This window comes from Lupinus angustifolius, chromosome LG01, assembly GCF_001865875.1.
Source record: "Lupinus angustifolius cultivar Tanjil chromosome LG01, LupAngTanjil_v1.0, whole genome shotgun sequence".
Classification (NCBI taxonomy): Eukaryota; Viridiplantae; Streptophyta; class Magnoliopsida; order Fabales; family Fabaceae; genus Lupinus; species Lupinus angustifolius.
The window spans coordinates 17,352,483-17,359,156 of NC_032009.1; positions in this window are offsets into that span (position 1 = coordinate 17,352,483).

Sequence of the window (6,674 nt, forward strand, 5' to 3'; positions counted from 1 at the left end):
GATCATTACAAATAAGAGTATCATTAGTGATTGATATGAAATATTAAGCCAATTATATGTTTGCATTTTATGCAAATAGTGATCGGCCCAAAGAAAGATTACTATTTGGCCCAAATTACAAACATACTTAATTATAATAATAAATATGTGATAATTATATGACTTTCCATGTGAATAGTAAGTCGATCCAAAAAAAGGCTTATTGTTTGACATTGACTGATTATCAATGTTTGATTACTACATTGAGTGTACCACTTACAAGTTAATACATTGTCCAAAGACTGGATATTAATCTTGTGCTAGATAACTCGTGATGTGCCCCACTATCATTTGAATTTAGGTATTAAAGTTGAATGTGAGTTTAATTGCAAGAATGATTGCAATTTGTTTTGTTCTTTTACTAGTGCTGCAAATATTTCTACTCAATTTAATAACATCTCATTGATGAATGAAACAAACTTTAAGGTCTATATGAAATCCTCAATGAGGTTAAAATTGAGAAATGAGAACACTCTAACTGAATGTGTCTAATGATCATGAAATGCTCTATTCTAGGAGCGTTTTGGGGTCAGAGTGCAAGGAAGTTCATTGAAGAAATAAAACCATACTTTTCCAAAAATAAAAAGGTGGAGATGAGTAGTCTTTTTGCTAAACTCATCTCCATGAAGTATAAAGGCAAATGGAACATAAGGGAGTACATTATGGAGATTTCTAATTTTGCATCAAAACTCAAGTCACTTAAGTTAGAGCTTGGTGATGACTTGCTCGTGCACTTGGTTTTGATCTCGTTTCCTGCATACTTTGGGCAATTGAAAGTGAGTTATAACACTCAGATTGACTATGTGCAAGAGGAAGAGAGACTGCAGAGAGATAAGACTGAAAGTGTTCACTTAGCATACTTTGGGCAATTGAAAGTGAGTTATAACACTCAGATTGACTATGTGCAAGAGGAAGAGAGACTGCAGAGAGATAAGACTGAAAGTGCTCACTTATCTATGACCTCTCAGAATAAGATAAGAAAGAACAATAAGGATGTTGTAAAATGATTATTTGTGTTTTTTCCTCAGAGAATGTGGAATTGTTCTGCAATACAGTATGCCAAGCAAACCTAGCATGAATGGTGTTGTTGAGCGACGAAACAGAACTCTTAAGGATATGGTGAGAAGTGTGATTAGTCATTCTTCCTTACCAGAGTCTCTTTGGGGGAAAACTTTAAAGACTGCAGTTTACATCCTTAATAGGGTTCCAAGTAAAGCAGTTAACAAAAGCTCATATGAGCTTTGGACTAATAAAAGGTCAAACTTAAAACACTTGCACATTTGGGGTTGTCCAGTTGAGGTGCGGCCTTATAGGCCGTATGAAAGAAAACTGGACTCAAGAACTGTTAGTTGTTATTTTGTTGGCTATGTTGAACGCTCTCGAGGCTATAAATTTTATGATCTCACTTCAAGACTCTTTTTTGAGACGGGAAATGCCAGATTTCTTGAGGAAGTTGATTTTGGGAAGGAAGAGAACATAAAGAATGTTGTCTTTGAGGAAGAACCTGTCATTGATAGTGAACAAGTTGTTGTGCCTATTACCATTCAATGAATAAATTCGGTAATAGAAGATAATATTCAGAATATTGTCCCTGACAATATTTCAGAAGGTTCTCTCTCAAGTACCTATAGAACAAATTCAACAACCTCAAGAAGTAGAAGTGTCATTAAGGAGATCTACTAGAGAGAGGAGAAGTGCAATTCCTGATGATTATATTGTATTTCTTCAAGAACATGAGGATGCATTGGGTTAACAGAAGATGATCCGTTGAACTTTTACCAAGCCATGAAAAGTTCTAACTCTCAAAAGTGGATCGATGCCATGAAGGATGAGATGAAGTCTATGCATGATAATGATGTTTGAGATCTTATCAAATTACCTGAAGGTGTGAAACCTATTAGTTGCAAATGGATATTGAAAACCAAGAGGGATTCGAAGGGTAATATTGACAGATATGAAGCTCATCTAGTAGCTAAAGGCTTCACTCAAAAAGAAGGCATTGATTATAAAGAAACCTTCTCTCCAGTATCTTCAAATAATTCTTTTAGAATAATATTGGCACTATTAGCTCATTTTGATTTTGAGCTACATCATATGGATTTTAAGACTGCGTTTCTTAATGGTGACATTAAGGAAACGATCTATATGGTGAAACCAGAAAACTTTGTGTCAGTTGGCTCAAAGTCTATGGTATGATAATTAAAGAAATCAATCCATGGGCTGAAACAAGCTTCTCGTCAATGGAATCACAAATTTCATCAAGTTATTACCTTGTATGGTTTTGAGGCAAGTAAAGTTGAAGATTATGTATACCATAAGTTCAGCGAGAGTAAATTTATCTTCCTGGTATTATATGTCGATGATATACTGCTTGCTAGTAGTGATATAGGACTGTTGCATGAGACCAAGACATTTCTAACGAAGAGTTTCGAAATGAAAGATCTTGCGGAAGCTTATTTTGTATTAGGTATTCGGATACTGAGAGATCGCTCTCAAGGTATCCTAAGGTTATCACAAGAAAACTATATAGATAAAGTCTTGGATAGATTTGGCATGAAAGATAGTAAAGCAGTGGATACCCCTATAACTAAGGGAGACAAATTTAGTCTCGAACAGTGCCCCAATAATGACCTTGAAGATACGAGATGCAAAAGATTCCTTATGCATCTGCAGTAGGAAGTCTAATGTATGATCAAGTTTGTAAACGTCCCGATATAGCGTTTGTCGTGGGAGTTTTGAAAAGATATTTGAGCGATCCTATAATGCATCACTGAAAGGCATCAAACTAGTTATGTGTTACTTTAAGAGAAAAAAGGAGTACATATTCACTTATCAGATGTCTGAGAATTTAGAGATCATTGGGTACTCTGACTCCAATTTTGCTGGATGTCTAGACAGAAGACATTCCACCTCTGGATGTGTTTATATTGGCTGGAGGTGCTATCTCTTGGAAGTCTTCAAAATAGACGCTTGTAGCTCCTTCAACCATGGCTGTGGAGTTCATGGCTTGTTTTGAAACATCAGACAATGGCATATGGTTGCAGAATTTTGTCACTGACTTACGTGTGGTCAATGATATTGAAAGACCATTGAGAATTTATTGTGACAACAAGTCCGCGGTTCTTTACTCTAACAACAATAGGAGTTCTACAAAGTCAATATTCATTGACATAAAATTTCTAGTTGTTAAAGAAAGTGTTCAAAATGGACAAATTTACATAGAACATTAGGGACAAATTTTATGCTAGCTGGTCCGCTGACTAAGGGTTTGGTACCTAAAGTCTTTCATGAGCATGTTGCTCATATGGGTGTTGTTCCTTAGGGTACCTTAGTTCAGTGGGAGTCTATATATTTTATGATTTACTTCGGATGTTATATACAATGGTTTGTGCATAATAAAGTTGATGGTTTATTGTTCCATTTAAAAAAAATTGTGCATTGTAACTATTGTGTTGCAATTAAAGACTTTGGATTGATCTCACTAAAGAATAAAAAATGGCTTGTTTGAAATAGACATGTTTGAGATCACATTCATGTCACTCATCCATATTTGATCTATGTCATTGAGTATATTAATATAGTGATCTTTGTAACGCCCTCAATTTTCTATTATTTTAATATGTGAGTGAAAAATCTTAATTTACTTTTGTAGATTTATCTAAAAATAAATATGATTTTTTTTAGTTTAGTCGTAGATCTTTTAATGTCTATTTAATATGTTTATGATTTTTGTTCTATTCGAAAAACAAGTTATTTTATTGGTTATCGGACGTCAAAGTGAATACATATCATCTGATAATGAATTTCTTTGTAATTTATATTAGAAGAATTATTTTATCGTTATATTGAATAATTCATTATTTTAGAAGTACCTACTTAAGAAATTTCATTAAATATATTTGGAGTGTTTATATTTTTATAATAATTTAGTAAGTAATATCTCCTATATTATTTATTATTACATTATATTTCTTGTGACTTTTGATTAAATTTGTTATGGTTATCATAATGCTTATCATAATATAATTAAGAAAGATCATATCATCATCTTTATCTTTTTATCCTTTAATCATTTTATCTCTAACTATACACCATCACTTTATCCTATATATAATATATATTTATAGGTTAATGTTAATAGATATATATACTACTTAAGCAATGTTACATGTGACACGTTAGTAGTATTGTTATCTTATATGTATGTATATAATGAATCAAAATACGATCTTCCGCATTTCATTTCCATAATCCACGTTTTCTATATATCATTATATAATATGTATATAATTTATTTATTATATATAACCTTTTGGTTTCCATATTTTAATTTGGGCTTGAAACCCTAGTTTCATATCTCTTAGCCACAAAATTTCCCTTATTGTTTGCCTCTTCCTCTTCTGAACATAACTGACACCTCCATCATCTCCAATCAGTTGGCTCACATTCATCTTGATTGCACTCAATCATCTCCAATCAAACTTCATGGTTCAATGTATTTCCTTGCCACACACACCAAAAACTCAACTTCAACACATCATTTCCATAGGTTGTTTCCATAGGTTGTTTTAGTAGCATATCGATGTTTATTGCTCACTCACCCTCCAAAACCATTTTGTTCTCTCAACATATTGTCATAATATCAAGTGAGTGAGACTCAATCTGTTATTATTTGTTTATTTCATGCCTCTTAATAATTTGTTTATTGTTGTTGTAGACTTTTCTTCCTCAAAATAGTAACTACCTCATGTATATATATTTTGCTGCATTATTTCCTTCCTTTATTTTTATATTTTGAAGATTATTGTTGTGAAAGAAGAAGAAAAAAAAACAGCATACATAATTATGATGTATATCACTTTTAGAATATGTATATTTAGATGGAAAAAACAAAAGTTGTTGTTAATGTACATATAGTATCACGTGTCATATAGGTGCCATATATATATATATATATATATATATATATTAGATTATTATAATTATTAGTAGTAGTATCATGTCATTGTTTTTACTCCTTTTATTAATATTGTTAAAAGCATTGATGTTAGTTCTCCTGCAGTTATGATACTTATTATTTAAATTGACTATCTTTTAATATTTTTAAAATATTGCAAAGGTTTGAGTTACAAATGAAATTGGTTTTGGTAAAAGTATTACTTTATTTTAGGTATTCTCTATTAAAGTTTTTGGGTTATTTGAATTGATTGATATTTTGTTGGTTGATGAAGTGTGACACTTGGGTCAAGTGGATGTTAGCGATGATTTGTGTAGCATAATGCGATGTACTCGCTTATGGTATTACATTGTCATGAAATGTTGTTAAATAATCATGTTTGTATGCGTGTGAGTATTGTGACAAATTAATAATTATGTTATGTGCTAAATGTTTGTGACAAGGTTCTAATTTAGAAATATCTCAATTGCAATTGTTATGTTATTGATTGTTGTATTGAAATGGAATATATATATAATTGATTGTTGTATTGATTTCAAAATATATAACTTGATTATTGTACTTAATGATAAATATAGACGTTAGTTGTTATTTTGATATAAAAAAATACAAGAGTTTGAAAAAATACAAGATTTTGAAATTGAGGTCTTAATCGTATATCAAATCACCAAGTTAGCGTCTTGAGCTCGTCCTGAGGACATGTAATAGTAAATATGCATTGGGGCTGAGACAACTAATTTAGGTTGGGTTTTTGGAAAGATTGAATTTGATGAGAGCCTATGGCTATTCACACACTTGAAAGTGTAGTGAGAATTGGGGTTTTACCTAGTGATCTTGGATACTAAGTGAGCGTCTTGAGCTCGTCCATTGGACTTGGCATGATAGAAATGCATTGGGGCTGAGACGACTAACTTAGGTGATGTTTGTTGAAATAAAAATTGGAAAACCTTGATTAAAAGATTTAATGGACTAAATTCGGTTAGTGTACATGAATTGCATTCGTGTAGTTGGAGTTGGAGAAAATGGAAAGATACGATGATAGAAATATCATTGGGATTTGGATAGGGGCGGCAATGGTGGTGATTCATCAAGAATCCTTGAGGGATTGCTTAGGTAGGATAGTCTAGTGAGGGTCCGGGTTCATTACCTGTATGACCAGGATAGTCCTGGGCGACAATGGCAGTGATTCGTCAAGAAGCCTTGAGGGATTGCTTAGGTGGGATAGTATAGTGAGGGTCCGGGTTCATTACCCGTATGACCAGGATAGTCCTACATGCAACCTAAGTGGTCTCTGACACCCCCTTGTGCATTTCATGATCGGTAGAGAGGAATCCTGAAACGGACTGGGCTTACCACGAAAGCACCTCTGATAGAGGTAATTGAAAACATTGATATTGTTACTTGTCGTTGTTAAAGATATCTGTACTCCCGGTTGCTTTCCCACAAGGATCTTGGCCTTCGAGTATTGTAATTTTGGTGGTGATTGGTTGGTGAATTGCATATTGCATTGCATGAAAGATATATTAATTGTGGATATGAATATCCTCTTGAATAAGACACTAACTTCATGCATCATTTGCATATGTTTGACATTGTTTGTTTATGGTGTTATTATCGGGTGTCTCACTTTAATGTTATTTCTCTATATAATTCCATGTTGCGGTCGCCATAGTTAGTT